This window comes from Dendrobates tinctorius, unplaced genomic scaffold, assembly GCF_039654945.1.
Source record: "Dendrobates tinctorius isolate UK_male_01 unplaced genomic scaffold, ASM3965494v1 ptg000070l, whole genome shotgun sequence".
In the NCBI taxonomy this organism is placed as follows: domain Eukaryota; kingdom Metazoa; phylum Chordata; class Amphibia; order Anura; family Dendrobatidae; genus Dendrobates; species Dendrobates tinctorius.
This window is the reverse complement of record NW_027361738.1, coordinates 68023596-68041989: the sequence shown is the minus strand read 5'-3', so window position 1 is coordinate 68041989 and position 18394 is coordinate 68023596. Positions and strand designations below refer to the sequence as shown.

Sequence of the window (18394 nt, the reverse complement as noted above, 5' to 3'; positions counted from 1 at the left end):
TGTCTTCGCGTTTTTTGCACGGTTTTTGCGCGTTTTTGATGCGGTTTTTCCCGGCGCGTTTTCAAACCGCATTGAACAAGCCAGAAAGGTGGAAAAATCTGCGAAATTAATGAGCATGCTGCGTTTTTTTTTTACCGCGATGCGTTTTTTTCGTGGTAAAAAACGCATCAATGTGCACAAAAGTGCTAAATGCATAGGAATGAATGCAAATTGCCTCTTCAGAAAGAAAGAGGACTTTTACTCTACAGCGCCACCTATTGGTAGTAGCGATCCTACAAGTCACAATCAACCCTTTAACGAGTCTTGTAGTATGACTTAGGATACAAGCCAAATCAGAATCTCAATTTGCAGACACGGTGTTTCTGATTTGGCTTGTATCCTAAGTCATACTACAAGACTCATTAAAGGGTTGATTGTGACTTGTAGGATCGCTACTACCAATAGGTGGCGCTGTAGAGTAAAAGTCCTCTTTCTTTCTGAAGAGGCAATTTGCATATTATTTTCCCAGAGGAGCATTGCACGGCGAATAAGTCTCCTTACCTTGACAAGCCACAGCTGGCATGTCACTCTCCGCAAGGAGAAACCTTACTTCTTAGACCCTAGGAATGAATGGGAAGCTTCTTTTTCGCCATTTTCCCGTGGATTTTTTGGCAAATCCGCTGGAAAAAGCGCGAAAAAAATGCTGTGTGTGAACACAGCCTAAGGCCTCATGTACTTGGCGGTATTACAGCTGAGTTAAGGTAATAGGACTACAGTAGAGGTCCATGAGGTCTCGGTATGTCTCCAGTTTTACATATATGGTATTGCACTGAGGCGGTATAGTTCTTTGTTGAGGAGCTGTACAGAGACATCTGCCATGTGAATAAACCTTTAAAATACTTTTGTAATTCACTATACCATGGCAAAACTGATCCAACACCAGGGCTGTGGAGTCGGTAAGCCAAACCTCCGACTCCATGACTCCAACTCCACAGCCCTGCCTCACTACTGAGCATGGACATAAACTGCTGCACAGATTCATCTCCGCTAAAAGCCCCAGTTCCTTAGAGCAGAAACAGAACAGACATTTATAGGACATTTCATAACTTTCCCAAATTCTTATTTACAGCACATCCTGTATTGAACTACTGTACCCAATTTATTATATATTTTTAGGAGTCCATTTTATACCGACTGCGATTTCACAGCCCTGTCCAACACAATGCATGAGTATAAGGCTATGTGCACACGCTGCGGTTTTACCTGCAGATTGGCCAGCGGTTTTCCCCTGCGGTTTGCCACCTGGACAATGGAATAGGTGGCAAACCGCAGCGGAATCCGCAGAAAGAATTGACATGTCAATTTTTTCTGTGGATTCAAAACCGCAGCTTTTCCGCAGTTGAAAAACCGCAGCATGTGCACAGCAGAATGTAAATCACATAGACTTACATTGTACTGTACACTGTCTGCAGAACTGCTTCGGATCCGCAGAGGCCAAATCCGCAGCGTGTGCACGTAGCCTAACATAAGGCCTCATTCTCATTTCTGTATGAAGGCTTTGTTTTGTATTAAGCAGCATGGCAATATTATCTTGGGTACTTACGGTAATTTTTTATGCTCCCAGTTATATAGAGTATTTTTATTTTTACCATTTAATTCTATTCTGAGATCATTATAAGGCGTATTATGAACCAATTGTAACCTTTCAATCATATGGCCCTTGGCTTTAATATAGAGCCACACAGCTTCTTGTACATGGTTTCCATAATATGTCTCCCTTTTTCACATGCCACAGTTTTTTTCTTATCAAAGTTAGGCCTCATTCAGACGTCTGTTTTTCACTTTCGTGTTCTATTCATATTTTTACAGATTGATTGTCCTCAAAAAAGAATCTGGGTCTTGGATCAAAATCACCCATTCAAGTCAATGGATCTGTTAAAAATCAAGGACAGCACACAGGTGGCATCCATCTGCAATCTATGTGCTGTCCATTTTTAATATTGTAATGAGTAGGAAAAATGCTATTTATTTATTTTTTCATACAAAATAAATCACTGATTGTAAAGTGAGCGCTCAGACCAAACGCTGAGAATGTGATCCGGCATGCTGATGAAAATTGGTCCCTTTTTTAAAAAATAGAGAAAAAAATAGACGTCTGAGTGAGGCCTTGCGGGCATTTTCCCACAACTTTTGTCTCCTGCACAATTTTCTCTGCAGAAAATCCACCACGCATTTCACCCTTTGCATTTTAGATTTGCATTACCAATACACTTATGCTGTACCAGGTATTTCAATGAGATTTTGTGAAATCTCCTTCACAGTGCTGCAGCGTAAAATTGTAAGTATAGAGAAGTGCTTTTGCCATAGAGCTGATGTTGGAAGTAGCAATAATATATAACATTATAGTAAAATAAACAGTAATTTCATATTTTTAAGAATAATCTAAAGGAACAGACCACATTAATTTCAGTGCAATTTTTGCACAGCAAAATATTTGCATTTTGCAAGTACAGTGCCTACAAGTAGTATTCAACCCCCTGCAGATTTAGCAGGTTTGATAAGATGCAAATAAGTTAGAGCCTTCAAACTTCACACAAGAGCAGGATTTATTAACAGATGCATAAATCTTACAAACCAAAAAGTTATGTTGCTCAGTTAAATTTTAATAAATTTTAAACATACAAGTGTGGGTCAATTATTATTCAAACCCTAGGTTTAATATTTTGTGGAATAACCCTTGTTTGCAATTACAGCTAATAATCGTCTTTTATAAGACCTGATCAGGCCGGCACAGGTCTCTGGAGTTATCTTGGCCCACTCCTCCATGCAGATCTTCTCCAAGTTATCTAGGTTCTTTGGGTGTCTCATGTGGACTTTAATCTTGAGCTCCTTCCACAAGTTTTCAATTGGGTTAAGGTCAGGAGACTGACTAGGCCACTCCAACACCTTGATTTTTTGCCTCTTGAACCAGGCCTTGGTTTTCTTGGCTGTGTGCTTTGGGTCGTTGTCTTGTTGGAAGATGAAATGACGACCCATCTTAAGATCCTTGATGGAGGAGCGGAGGTTCTTGGCCAAAATCTCCAGGTAGGCCGTGCTATCCATCTTCCCATGGATGCGGACCAGATGGCCAGGCCCCTTGGCTGAGAAACAGCCCCACAGCATGATGCTGCCACCACCATGCTTGACTGTAGGGATGGTATTCTTGGGGTCGTATGCAGTGCCATCCAGTCTCCAAACATCACGTGTGTGGTTGGCACCAAAGATCTCGATCTTGGTCTCATCAGACCAGAGAACCTTGAACCAGTCTGTCTCAGAGTCCTCCAAGTGATCATGAGCAAACTGTAGACGAGCCTTGACATGACGCTTTGAAAGTAAAGGTACCTTACGGGCTCGTCTGGAACGGAGACCATTGCGGTGGAGTACGTTACTTATGGTATTGACTGAAACCAATGTCCCCACTGCCATGAGATCTTCCCGGAGCTCCTTCCTTGTTGTCCTTGGGTTAGCCTTGACTCTTCGGACAAGCCTGGCCTCGGCACGGGAGGAAACTTTCAAAGGCTGTCCAGGCCGTGGAAGGCTAACAGTAGTTCCATAAGCCTTCCACTTCCGGATGATGCTCCCAACAGTGGAGACAGGTAGGCCCAACTCCTTGGAAAGGGTTTTGTACCCCTTGCCAGCCTTGTGACCCTCCACGATCTTGTCTCTGATGGCCTTGGAATGCTCCTTTGTCTTTCCCATGTTGACCATGTATGAGTGCTGTTCACAAGTTTGGGGAGGGTCTTAAATAGTCAGAAAAGGCTGGAAAAAGAGATAATTAATCCAAACATGTGAAGCTCATTGTTCTTTGTGCCTGAAATACTTCTTAATACTTTAGGGGAACCAAACAGAATTCTGGTGGTTTGAGGGGTTGAATAATAATTGACCCTCTGAATAAACTTTTCACAATTTAAAAAAAAATTAAACAAAGAAATAACATTCTTTTTTGCTGCAGTGCATTTCACACTTCCAGGCTGATCTACAGTCCAAATGTCACAATGCCAAGTTAATTCCGAATGTGTAAACCTGCTAAATCTGCAGGGGGTTGAATACTACTTGTAGGCACTGTATATATTTTTTTTCTTTTTGTAAGTTTGTTTCTTCAATGCAAAAAAAAAAAGGAAATAAACTTTTTTTATATAAACTTTTTTTTTGGGGTGTATAGTAATAGTTTAGATTTCAAAATGTATGAAATAATTGTCAGAATTTTCCTATCAAATTTCATGCACTTAGGGACAAAAAAAAGGTGTCAAAATTTGAGAGTGTGAACCTAAGCTTCAACATAATGAGGAAATCTGGATCCAGATCCTAGCAGACTTTTGAATGTATTTGCATATGGCTGCATTTGACAGGAAGTCTTCACGAGGCTAGAAATGGATTAGACTGTATAGATGCCCTTCTGAGCTGAACACACAGATCAGGCAGCAGACATCTGTCTGCACTTTGTGTTTGATCTAGAACACATGCTACTAGTAATTAGTAGTGGCTTTGAATGCTGAAACCCTCCAATTGAGTCTGACGTTGCTGGTGACTACGCTGTGTAGCAGTGCTGCCTCAGCGCTGCACAGAGCACAAGTGCGAGGTCAGATACTAAGTTGTAACCTCCCAAAATTATGGTAATTATTGACAATATTCATGCACTATGTAATGTTATTTCCTATTTATCCAGGTTCACACCTGGTAATTAGTGCTCAGTTTGCACATGTTATACAGTTACATGAACTTGCAGTTTTTTTTATTGCATGTATATTTTTCTTTAGTTGATGGAGTGGAAGGGGGGGGTTCACACAAGTGAATGTATTATGTAGTTTACATCCGGATGGAGTGTTAAGTTTTGCATACATAAGTTTTGGGGATTTTTTTATTGCAGCTTTTTCTGCAGTTTTGGGGGAAAAAATGCATAAAAGAAGGTTAAAGGTTAATGAAAAACATTTGCTCTCTTTGCACCTGTCTAATGTTCATAACAGGATAGAAAGCTGACTTCCTCAGGAGAACCTTATCCCAGACGAAGAGGTCACTGCCTGTACACAGGGAATAAATGGAAAAATGACTGCTCATTTTAATAAATCGGAGGTCTGCAGTGTAAATACTGGTGCTGAAGCTGAGCCATCATACTAACAACCCTTCTAAAGGCTATACATTTGCAGCACATACAATCTGCATTGAGCCTAGGGAGGGAGAGTCGGAGGAGCAGGAATCCATTCTGTAGACCGGGATTAGGCTTGAGCAGTCCATTGGCAAATATATAGCTGCGGTTTTTTTTTGTGGGGGGGATGAAAAAATTGAATATATTTGATCTATCAAGTATTACGTGCTTTTGAGGTCCCTTTTGGGTTACATTTCTCAGCCATACACTTCCATAATGTGGAGTAAATATCTGTAATATCTAAAACTGCTAAAAAGCTTTTAAAAATTTTGTAGGGTTCCATTTCTCAGACATACAGAATGTATCAATGCATTTTCTCAGTTTTAGAGATCAAAGAAATGGTCTGTGAACATTTCTTTGATCTCTAAAACTGAGAAAACTCATTGATACATTTTCCTGGACTGAATTTGATTGTCATCCATACACTTCTGTTACATTACTGTGCAGTAAACTCACAAAAACCGCTTTGATTGCTGCAGGTGACCAGTTTTTTCTTTTATTAAAAATAAACTTGGTTTCAAGAGACCTAGCAACTACAAAATGTGCAAGGCGTGCATTAAGAGACTGGGAAATGGAAATGCTTATGATGGTGCACGCAGATGCCGAAGAAGTGGGGCAGGTGTGACTACGCCTGTTGCCGGAGCACGAAAAACATGCCTATCCACAACACATATTCCTATCCCATTTTGCAGGGAGGCATGGTACACCACTTCTGAAGCTAGAGCAGTGCGAACAGGTGGTCAGTTGGATAGCAGGTAATGCTTCCAGTAGGCTTGGCGGCACCACCCAGTCTTCCACATGGTCCAGTCTCACCAGCCTAAAGTCTGGATCACTTAATTCTCACCCTGATCCTCCTTCCTCCCACCATTTTGAGTCCCAGGAGACTAGTGATCCTACACTAAGAGACTCCAGGGAGCTATTTATAACATAATTTCTTGATTGTGGTTTCTCAATCTGCAGGCTGCAAGAGGGACAGGAGGACATGCTGTTTAGTGATGCACAAACCTTAGAGCAGCTCAAGAACATGGCGGTGGGGAACGGCAAATTTTTGGATAAGTAGGGAAGATGATGAGTCACAGTTGCCGCTAACGACAGGTTCACATAGCGTTAATGCAGTTCGTTCAACGGATAGCATTGACGGCCTGCATTAACACTACTCACATAACGCGATTGCGTTATGTGAGCCCGCTAGCACAGATGCTTCATCTGCGCTAGCAGTGACGGACCCCTGGACGCTGCAGCCCACGTCCAAGGGTCCGTCACAGAATGACGGCACATCGCTAGCGCATGCCGATTTATGGCATGCGCTAGCAATGCGCTCCTAAATGGAAGTGAATGGCAGCGTTAATGGAAAATAATAATAAAGTGCGTTCGCTGCTCGGGGTCCACCGTGCAGTAGGTGTTGCAACCGCTGCTGAGTAATGGGAGACGAGCAATATGGCGATATAATGCGCACGGGTTCAACTTCACCCGAAGTGCACAGAGCGGGCTCTGTTCAGACAGAGGCGCCGCAACAAAAACATACAAAAAGGCTGAGCCTTTTAGTCACAGGCCTTAGATAAATGCACACACGGTATAAGGTCACAGGAGCAGGAACTAAGACAGAGGGGCTGCGTCCGTCTAGACCTACCATGTGTGCGGTGTCGCTACTGCAGCGCGGTGCAGGACACTGCCGCTGGACGACACAGCTACAAAGCAGGCGCTATGTCGGACGCTAGCGCAGAGGTGTGGTGTGCACAGTGGCCTAAGGCTTTCCACAGACTGGCGCAGACTACTGAACTAATTCCCTAACCACATGCGTAATATCCGAGGGAAGGGGTTTCATAATAAGTCAGTCACCAGAATCATACATCCATCACCATTCACACATAGCAGTATAGTCTATATTAGCGCATGGCGGAACGGCCATGCGCGCTTTTTATAGCAGCCGTTACCTTCCGGAAGCTTCCAGATCTCCGAGATGGACCAATGAGTTCTGGAGCAGGACCTGAGCACATGACTCCCGATCTCCAATGGGAAACCGTCTCATGAGCATGCTCACTAGGAGGACAGAGGGTCTTAGCCCCTGGAGAGATTAGCTGCAAGGCAATCTCCTCTGTGGTAGATAAAGAGAAAGAGACCGCAGAATGTAAGGTTCTGGATTCCTGCAGAGCAGACGCAGGACCCTGACTCCTACAGCGTTACATCGTGTTATGCCATGTTGAAACGCAACCATTAAATGGACTGCTAAAATACAGTGTGACCCCAGCCTAAGTCTTGTTGTTAATTCACAAAGTCTGGAGGACCAGGGTACGGTGGTGGATGATGAAGTCACCAAACCAACCTGAGAAGTTGGCATGCAGTGCGATGCCAGCAGCGCTGAGGGAGAGAGATCAGCAGTGCCGAAACAGATAGGAAGAGGCAGTGGGGTGACCAAAGAGAGAAGGCGGGCAACTGTTCCACAGAGCACAGACAATACTGAATATCTCCGTTAAAGAGTTAGGTGTTCCCCAGTCTGGGACTTTTTTAAAGAGAGTTCTGAGACAAACAAAATGGCCATTTGCAACCTGTGCCATGCAAAGATCAGCAGAGTCTGACCACTAAGAATCTAACAACCACCATCATGGTGAGGCACATGTCATCTAAGAACTCTACTCTGTAGGCCGAACGCCTAGGTCCACAATTAGTGCCATAGGGTGACACAATTGCTTCTTCTCCTGTGCTAGTTGCTTCCCAATCCCCTGTCCAAAATACTGGAGCAGATGCCTCCTGCCCTGCACCTATCCTTGCATATTCTGACTTGCATCATCAGGCACCTTCAAATGTACAAAAACAGCAATTCATTAATTTCTTTTGTGGGGCATTTATACCGTTCAACTACACTCTCAAAATATTTTAGTTCAAATTTTTTTTAAGTATTCTATGACTCATCCATACAGTTTAGCACGGTTATTGTTGTATTACCTTTGTATGTAAAACTTGCAAAAAGCATAGAAAAATAGTTCAGGATTAAATTACTCATCCATACAGTATTACGTGCTTTCTGTCACATTTTGGTGGTATGTAACAGTAGAAAAAGTGTTTGAAAATTTTGCTGGTTTCTTAACATTTCTTACCCATACGCACCTCCATGTTCTGTGGTACATCTTTGTGATATATAACACTAAAAAAAAGTTTACAAATTTTGCTGGGTTACGTTTCTAAGCCATACAGTATTGCGTGTTCATGGGTACATTACGTTGATATATAACCCTGAAAAAATAGTGTTCAAAATTTTATCATTATTATATTGATCACCCATATGCTATTCCGTGGTCTAGAGTACATTTCCTTGGTTTATAACTCTCAAAAACCATGTTCAAAATTTATTGGTTTTATATTGCTAATCCATAGGGTATTTTGTTTCTATACCAGCGTAAAAAAATTGTTCAAAATTTTATCGGTATTAGATTGATCATCCATAGACTATTCTGTGGTCTTGAATACATTTCGTTGGTATATAAACCTCCCAAAACTTCTTTACAAAATGTATCAGTATAAGGCCTGGATCACACATGCGGGGAATACGGACGAGTCTCGCATGTTAATACCTGGCACTGCCGCCGACACTCTGATCGGAGCGTGCGGCTGCATAACTATACATGCAGCCGCACACTCCGCTCCCAAGTGTCGGCGGCAGTGCCGGGTATTACCATGCGAGACTCGGCCGTGTTTCTCGCATGTGTGATCCCGGCCTTATATTGCTTATCCATAGACTTTTATATATTCTTGGGTAGCTTTCAGTGTTATATAAGCCTCCAAAAATGTGTTAAAAAAAGTGTTAAAAATTTATTGGTATTATAATCCTTACCTGTACACTATTCTGTAACAACCCTGCTGGCATCGCTGCATGGCCTCCCATCCCCCACACACCAAGTTGCTCACTGCTCCAGGCCATGCTGTGATTTCTGTCTGCTGCCAGCTCCATGTTCTGTGCCTCTTGTCTCCTCTCTGCATGTTTCTTGGCTGTGTGTATAGGGGGGCGGCACCAGAACTCTCTGGTTCTTATGGAATCAGTGTGCACCTACCTGATGGGTCCCTGGCCAACCACCAAGAGTCCTCTAGTATTTAGGGCAGCTGCTCCCAATGGACTCTGCCTGTGCAATTTGTTAACTCAGTTAGTTTCTTGCTGCTGAGCAAGCCAGGCCCTGTCCTATGTCTCGCCTTCTCTGGAGGCTTTACGCCTAGCTTTGCCTAGTATTTCACTATCCGCCCTCCAGGAGGCTGAATATCCTGGTCCCTGTGCTATTACTCCTTGCCTTGTCTTGTCTTAGTCTAAGCCTTGCTTTGTATCTGAGTATACTTTGGTCCCTGTACCTTGTCTTGTACTGTTTCCCTGTCTGAACTCTGTCCTACCTTTGTCTCCCTGTCTCCTTGTCTTTGGCTTATTTCCTTTTGTCCTCCCTGTCTGTGCTCTGCACCCTTGCAAGCTCTGCCTGCTCTGCACCCTTGCAAGCTCTGCACCCTTGCAAGCTCTGCCTGCTCTGCACCCTTGCAAGCTCTGCCTGCTCTGCACCCTTGCAAGCTCTGCAATGCTCTGCACCCTTGCAAGCTCTGCAATGCTCTGCACCCTTGCAAGCTTTGCCTGCTCTGCACCCTTGCAAGCTCTGCCTGCTCTGCACCCTTGCAAGCTCTGCACCCTTGCAAGCTCTGCCTGCTCTGCACCCTTGCAAGCTCTGCCTGCTCTGCACCCTTGCAAGCTCTGCCTGCTCTGCACCCTTGCAAGCTCTGCCTGCTCAGCACCCTTGCAAGCTCTGCCTGCTCAGCACCCTTGCAAGCTCTGCCTGCTCAGCACCCTTGCAAGCTCTGCCTGCTCAGCACCCTTGCAAGCTCTGCCTGCTCAGCACCCTTGCAAGCTCTGCCTGCTCTGCTTCCTTGCAAACTCTGCCTGCTCTGTACCCTTGCAAGCTCTGCCTGCTCTGTACCCTTGCGGCTCTATACCCTTGCAGCTCTCCTCCTGTGTGAACAGGTCCAAACCTGCCCCGTCATACTCCACTCCCTCCTATCAGTACCCTTACCTGCACCTCCTGTGTGAACAGGTCCAAACCTGTTCCGTCATACTCCTCTCCTTCCAGCCTGCTCCAGTACCTACACCTGCTGTGTGAGCAGGTCTCTATCTGTTCTTTCACATACCACACCTGCCCAGTGTCTCAGCCGTACCTGCTTGCCCAGTGTCTCAGCCGTGCCTGCTTGCCCTGTGTCTCAGCCGTGCCTGCCTGCCCTGTGTCTCAGCCGTGCCTGCCTGCCCTGTGTCTCAGCCGTGCCTGCCTGCCCTGTGTCTCAGCCGTGCCTGCCTGCCCTGTGTCTCAGCCGTGCCTGCCTGTCAGTTGCACCTATCCAGGTGTCTTGTCCCCTAGTGGGATCAGCAGCCACAGCCAGACACCACCCTGGAGTGGCACCTGGCAGCTACCTGCCGCACAAGCCTGACCTCACCATCAGAGGCTCCAGCGAAGACCGAGGTAGCTGTCATCGTCACGTTTTCCAGGGTAGTCTGGTTTGTGGTACAGTGGGGCCACAACCCCCCGGATAGCGCCAATCTGACAAGGCACGAGCGTGACATATTCATTGGTCTGGAGTACATTTAGTTGCTATATAACCCTCAAAAAACTTGTTTCAAATTTATCAGTATCATTTTGCTTACCTATAGGGTTTAACATCTTCATGGGTACATTTTGTTGCCATAAAAGTCTCCAAAAAATTGTTCAACATCTATTGGTATTATATTGCTCATCCATAGGGTATTACATATGCTTGAGTACATTCATATAACAATTTTTTAAAACCCGAAAATAACTTGTTAAAACATTTAGGCTGTGTGCACACATTACTTAATACTAATGTGTCCAAGACATGTGAAATGATTGCTAGACACTTCGACCTATATGTATCATCCAAGTCAATTGTGGAATTGAGCCACTAGACAAAAAGTGTATCCAACAAAATAAATGTAAAATATATATTTTTTATTTTGAATCAATAGAAAACAAACGGAGGGCACCATCAATGTTAGAGTCAATATACATTAAGGTGCTCAACCTATAAACACATCAAATGTACAAAGCCAGCACATGAAAAAGAGACCTGTCACAGTAAATAGAGAACATCAAATCAGAAACAATGTATCAAATAAAATTCCATACTTTATGAGTGTACAAGAAAACAAAAACACATTAAAACCATATAAAAAACCATGTTTACAAGAAACAACGGTAGTGATCTCAGAAAAGGGCCCTACTGACAAAATATTCACTTTATCAGGTATAATAATGCACAGTGCCCAAATATGCAATGTATACACGTAAACCAAAGAGTAAACAAAGACAGTCATGAGCTAATCAGGTGTAGACCAGTGTTATGGGTAAGGTGCCGCCCTACTTCATCCTGTAACACATATCTCATGTGATGTGTAAAGGGCTCCGTGTATGGTTAAAGAAAAACCTTCAATCAGCCTATAAAGTGTCAAGAGACGCTAATACCACCAAACAGTATAGCTAAAGGCGCATAACCAAATAAAATGCTCATAGCCGACGACCTGGAATGCTCTATTGTCACTCCTTAAAGTGGAGTAAAAGTGTGACACCATTGTTCTCAGCAGAGATCTGAATGTCAGAGATGCTTTCAGGGGTCTTCCCCATGCTGTTCTCCTTACATTCAGCACTTTTTCCATCCATTTGAACATTTTCACTGCCCTCCCAGACCTCTTTGTAGGGTCTGCTGGAAAAAAAGCTTGGCTTTGCTTTCCCGTTGACTCCCATTATATTGCTCAGTTCGAGCAATGAGCACCTGAGCATTGTAGTGCTTGCTCAATAGCCTAATGTAAACAATGGATCATTTTTTGATGACACATTCCCTTTAAGTGATTCTGTCTAGCACTTGCTGCTATGTCACCTTTATTAGATGTTTTTATGTTTCTGATTCAAACAAAAGCAGAACTTTTCCAAATGTTTGAACTAATAAGAGAAGAGCACATTGTTCTACCCCTGCACACGCAGCTGCGAGAGTGAATTCTATGGCATTATGACAACAAAAACAAATTCAGGCTATGTTTTCGTTGTCATAGGGACTATGTCGTAATGGCCTCTGTTTTATGTGTGTGTGTGTTGGGGGATCTAATGCAGTTTGCAGAATAAAACAGAAACGTTCATCGTTGAATGAATTGCACTCTGCACATTATTTTCTTGGTTGTGCAATATTGCTCATCAGTTAGAATGATTAAAGAGTAAGGCTGGATTCACACGTCCGTTGGGCAGAGCTGCGGAGGGCTGTGCACTTCTTCCGTTAAGCCCCACCCACTGCCGCACCTCTTCCATTCAGCTCCGCCTACATCGGCATGCGTCCTGCGTACCTATCTTTAACATTGGGTACGCAGGCGATGCGAATGTATGTGGATGCCTCCGCATGTCGTTTTGACGCTGCGCCGACCGCAACAAAATGCAACATGTTGTGTTCGGCGGAGCGTCAAAAGAGACCTTTTTTGGTGATAGTTCTAAGCGGTTTGTGTGGAGAAAACCAGTCACTGCTCATCACCAGCCCAATACAATCCCAACAGTGAAACATGGTGGTGGCAGCATCATGCTGTGGGGATGTTTTTCACCTGCAGTGACAGAATGACTGGTTGCCATTGAAGGAAACATGAATGCGGCCAAGTACAGAGATATCCTGGATGAAAACCTCTTCCAGAGTGCTCTGGACCTCAGACGTGGCCGAAGGTTCACCTTCCAACAAGACAATGACCCTAAGAACACAGCTAAAATAACAAAGGACCGGCTTCAGAACAACCTTGTGACCATTCCTGACTGGCCCAGCCAGAGCCCTGACCTAAACCCAATTGAGCATCTCTGGAGAGACCTGAAAATGGCTGTCCACCAACGTTCACCATCCAACCTGACGGAACTGGGGAGGATCTGCAAGGAAGAATGGTAGAGGATCCCCAAATCCAGGGGTGAAAAACTTGTTGCATCATTCCCAAGAAGACTCATGGCTGTACTAGCTCAAAAAGTGCTTCTCCTCAATACTGAGCAAAGGGTCTGAATGCTTATGACCATGTGATATTTCAGTTTTTCTTTTTTTAAAAATTTGCAAAAATGTCTACATTTCTATGGGGTGCAGTGTGTACATTAATGAGAAAAAAAATGTACTTTTTTGAATTTACCAAATGGCTGCAATGAAACAAAGAGTGAAAAATTTAAAGGGGTCTGAATACTTTCCATACCCACTGTATTTGAGTTTGATATCCCTGAATTAAAGGGTTTGTTCTCAACATGATAAAGGGTTACAGTTGCAAAGAGGTTGTAAAAAAAACTTTGCAATTTTACTTTTGATTTAAAATCCTCTCCATCCTCAAGAACAGACCTTCACTAAAATTGGTGGCTAGTATCTTGGGCTTGGAGTGCAGCGCTTATAAGCTCTTTGATATTGACTCTATAGCGGGTTAATGTACAAATTGTCTTTCTAATCTAAAACCTCAGTATTCAGGGCACTTTGCGAAAAATAAGTGGGTTTTGGATTGCAGTTTGGGCACTCTGTCTCTAAAAGGTTCGCCATCACTGCCATAGAGTATAATGTCAGTCACATGACACCTGATTTCAGCTGGTCAACAGAATGGAAGACAATTTCAGGAGACAGGGTGAGGGCAAGAAGAAGAGTTTTAGGATAAGATACATTACAAAGATTCTTATATTTGCATGTACTATTTATTTATGCAAAACTTGTTGAAAGTACAGTTAAATTTTAGATTTTTAGCATCACAGCCTTAATGTTATTTTATATTTGATATCTGTTTAAAACCAGCAAGGTGTTTGTCAATCAAAATGCATATACAACTTCACCCCTGCACTCCTTTAACCTTTCTTCTGCGACTCCTTTTCTGAGGGATACTGATGCTGAGAAATGAGTGTTCACCACTTCTACCTTGTAATATGGGTCTTCTCCTGTAGAGATTAAGAGATGTAGCGTACAGGTACAATAGGGAACAGCACTTGGAGAGTGGGGTCTTGTCTTCTCCTGTCCTCACTGCACTCGTACAATTCACATGTGATTTCCCCCTCTAGACTAGATCTATACGCCCTTCCTCAGTACTTGGGAACCAACCAACCACCTACAATCTTGGCTCTGCTGTGTAAAAACTTTTCCTGCTGCTATTTTTTTTATTAGGGAAAAAGGATCTATCAAACAGGTCTTAATGGATTTGATTCCTGTAAAAATAGAAATTGTGACCCAAGTGTGAATGGAGAAAAAGGAGTGCTAGAGCAAAAAGAGCTTTCACATTCAGGAGTCAGCGATAAACTTCTGAGTCTATGCTGTTGGATCTATTCTGTGGCAGAGCAATCAGCTATGTAAAGAAGTTACACAGGCTCTACAACAGCAAGATCATGGGTTATTGAAAAAGTTTCTTGATTTTGCAAATTGGAAGCTATTGACCATCAATAAAAATTAAAAGAAAGCTGCCCATGGCCTTTCAGCCCAACCACCTGGTCAAATACTGTATATAACTTTTAGTCCAGGGCTTTATGAATGTTAACTTGCATGCAGGGTGTTGCTATGTGATCTCATATGAGGTGTATTTGTCAGCACTAGAGGGAGGGACTCAAATGTGACTGATGGATTTTTTTTTTTGTGATCACAAAAAGACAGGTGCACATCATCTTGTGTTCACATGCAATATCATTTGTTCCCTTAGGCCAACATTGCTTTGGATATTGTGAGATATCACAATGCAGTTCAGCCAGCATGTCATCAGAACCACAACCGTTAAACGTGTGTGGAGCACAGACCTGATGTGTTCTGTTAGATGAGAGCGGAGTGCAAGGAGCCTAAAATCTATTCCTTAAATTAGGCTTACCACCAATTTTCATAAGTCATATTACATTAATAATTTACCAGATCTTTTAAATCTGACAAGACTGGTGTATTTATTTGGGAAAAGTCCACTCAATGATAGCTACATAATTCCAATACTAAAATAAACATTTTATGAGCATGAGTCCAGCTGGAGCTCATTTTAATATCTGGTAGGAAAACTTTAAAAAAATGATTATACAACCAGTATTGCATGTATTTTCAAAGCAAGTACACCAGTCTTAACTGTTGTGAAAGATCTACAGTTGTGCTCAAAAGTTTACATACCCCAGCAGAATTTTTGCTTTCTTGGCCTTTTTTCAGAGACTATGAATGATAACACCAAAACTTTTTCTGCACTCATGGTTAGTGGTTGGGTGAAGCCATTTATTGTCAAACTACTGTGTTTTCTCTTTTTAAATCATGATGACAACCCAAAACATCCAAATGACCCTGATCAAAAGTTGGCCTAAGGCCAAGAAAGCAAAAATTCTGCCGGCGTATGTAAACTTTTGAGCACAACTGTATTTAATAATGTACACAGCTTGTATTGTGAAAACTGGGGACTGTTATACATAAACTGGAAATCCATTAAAAATGTTTTGTATTGTACATTTGACACACTCTTATTGGTGAAACCTGTTATTCTGATTTCTATAATTAAAGGGATTTGTAGAGATTAAGAGGTAGAGCATGTAGATACAATAGGGAACGGGCAATGGTCACTTGGAGAGAGGGGTCTTGTGCTTTTTTTAAATTAAATACTAAGAGTGAATGCTAGACTCCGCTCTCCAGAGGAACGGGATAGTTGACACACAAGAAGGTAAGAAATTGGCATAAGGGTCATGGAAAGCAAACCAGAAACATTTTGTCATACAAAATTAAATTCACAGAACCTCATCGAGCAGTAGGGTCCACATTACCCAAAGGGTGTAGCGCATGTCATATCCAAGGAGTCCTTCTCGGAACACATCCAAATACCAGAAATAAATAAGTGCTTGATAAAGATCTCTTTTGATCGAAACATCGCAACTGGAGGCAGCATGGTGGCTCAGTGGATAGCACTGAAGCCTTGCAGCGCTGGAGTCCTGGGTTTGAATCCCACCAAGGACAACATCTACGAGGAGTTTGTATGTTCTCCCCGTGTTTGCGTGGGTTTCCTCCGGGTGCTCCGGTTTCCTCCCACATTCCAAAGACATACTGGTAGGGAATGTAGATTGTGAGCCCCATCGGGGACAGTGATGATAATGTGTGCAAACTGTAAAGCGCTGCGGAATATGTTAGCGCTATATAAAAATAAAGATTATTATTGATTAAGATTATTAACTGGAGGCAGAATAAATGTGATGCAAATTCGCCAACTTGCGAGGCATTGTCCTTATGCAAACCAGACACATTATTATTATTATTATTATTATTATTTATTGTTATAGCGCCATTTATTCCATGGCGCTTTACATGTGAGGAGGGGTATACATAAAAACAAGTACAATAATCTTAAACAATACAAGTCATAACTGGTACAGGAGGAGAGAGGACCCTGCCCGCGAGGGCTCACAATCTTCAAGGGATGGGTGATAATACAGTAGGCGAGGGTAGAGCTGGTCGTGCAGCGGTTTGGTCGATCGGTGGTTACTGCAGGTTATAGGCTTGTCGGAAGAGGTGGGTCTTCAGGCTCTTTTTGAAGGTTTCGATGGTAGGCGAGAGTCTGATATGTTGTGGTAGAGAGTTCCAGAGTAGGGGTGATGCGCGAGAGAAATCTTGTATGCGATTGTGGGAAGAGGAGATAAGAGGGGAGTAAAGAAGGAGATCTTGTGAGGATCGGAGGTTGCGTGCAGGAAAGTACCGGGAGACGAGGTCACAGATGTATGGAGGAGACAGGTTGTGGATTGCTTTGTATGTCATGGTTAGGGTTTTGTAATGGAGTCTCTGGGCAATTGGGAGCCAGTGAAGGGATTGACAGAGGGGAGAAGCTGGGGAATAGCGGGGGGACAGGTGGATTACTCGGGCAGCAGAGTTTAGAATAGATTGGAGGGGTGCGAGAGTGTTTGAGGGGAGGCCACAGAGCATGAGGTTGCAGTAGTCAAGGCGAGAGATGATGAGGGCATGGACTAGGGTTTTTGCAGATTCTTGGGTGAGGAATGAACGGATGCGTGAAATATTTTTGAGTTGAAGTCGGCAGGAAGTGGAAAGGGCTTGGATATGTGGTTTGAAGGAGAGATCAGCGTCAAGGATTACTCAGAGGCAGCGAGCTTGTGGGACTGGGGAGAGTGGGCAGTCATTTACTGTAATTGATAGGTTTGTGGGGGGGTCACGTGAGATGGGGGAAAGATGATGAATTCTGTTTTGTCCATGTTGAGTTTCAGATATCTAGTGGAGAAGAAGGATGAAATAGTGGACAGACATTGAGGGATTCTGGTTAGTAGGGAGGTGATATCTGGTCCAGAGATGTAGATCTGTGTGTCATCAGCATAAAGATGATACTGAAAGCCATGAGATTCTATGAGCTGTCCCAGGCCAAAGGTGTAAATAGAGAACAGCAGGGGCCCAAGGACTGAACCTTGTGGGACTCCGACAGATAGGGGGCGAGGTGAGGAGGTGGTGTGTGAGTGGGAGACGCTGAATGTCCGGTCTGTTAGGTATGATGAGATCCAGGAGAGGGCCAAGTCTGTGATGCCGAGGGATGAGAGGGTCTGTAATAATAGGGAATGGTCCACTGTGTCAAAGGCAGCCGACAGGTCCAGGAGGAGGAGGACAGAGTAGTGTCGCTTGCTCTTGGCAGTTAAGAGGTCATTGGTGACCTTAGTAAGGGCAGTTTCAGTGGAGTGGTGTGACCGGAAGCCAGATTGTAAGCGGTCGAAGAGGGAGCAAGAAGAGAGATGGGAGGACAGTTCAAGGTAGACGTGTTGTTCCAGTAGCTTGGAGGCGTATGGGAGAAGTGATATAGGGCGATAGCTAGATACAGAGGATGGGTCAAGAGAGGGCTTTTTGAGGATAGGTGTGATGGAGGCATGTTTAAAGCTTGAGGGGAAAACACCAGTTGTTAGTGACAGGTTGAAGAGATGGGTTAGGGTTGGGATGAAGACTGTGGTGAGGTTTGGGACACATGTCCTGTGTGCTCAAACCACAGCACCATAATGGAGATCCAGTTTGTCAGTATTGTCGATCCCTTTCTATTCTGTACAGAGTGCAGGAACCCCTCTGACACAGCTAAGTTTAATTTTATTTATGCTGAGCCAACGTATTCTGTAGCGCTGCACATAACTTTTCATCACTTACGTCAGTCCATCATCATATCAGTACGTTTTTTGGAGCCTAGGTGAAAAACAGAGGAAGGCCACACGTACACTGGGGCAAAATAAAAACTCCATATTTATG

The 18394-nt window shown here is 43.5% G+C and overlaps 1 protein-coding gene across 2 annotated transcripts in view; it reads left to right on the top strand.

The window, feature by feature from the left end:
* Positions 1-18394, top strand: part of SPAG6 (sperm associated antigen 6) — a 251931-nt gene that overhangs the window by 47229 nt on the left and 186308 nt on the right. The window contains exon 1 of one of the 2 annotated variants that reach the window (XM_073581814.1): positions 4550-4631. The exons of the other annotated variant lie outside the window; for it this stretch is intronic. The gene's annotated coding sequence lies outside the window, so the exon portion shown is untranslated. Of the gene's footprint in view, positions 1-4549; positions 4632-18394 lie in introns of those variants that run through there. 2 annotated transcript variants of the gene reach the window in all.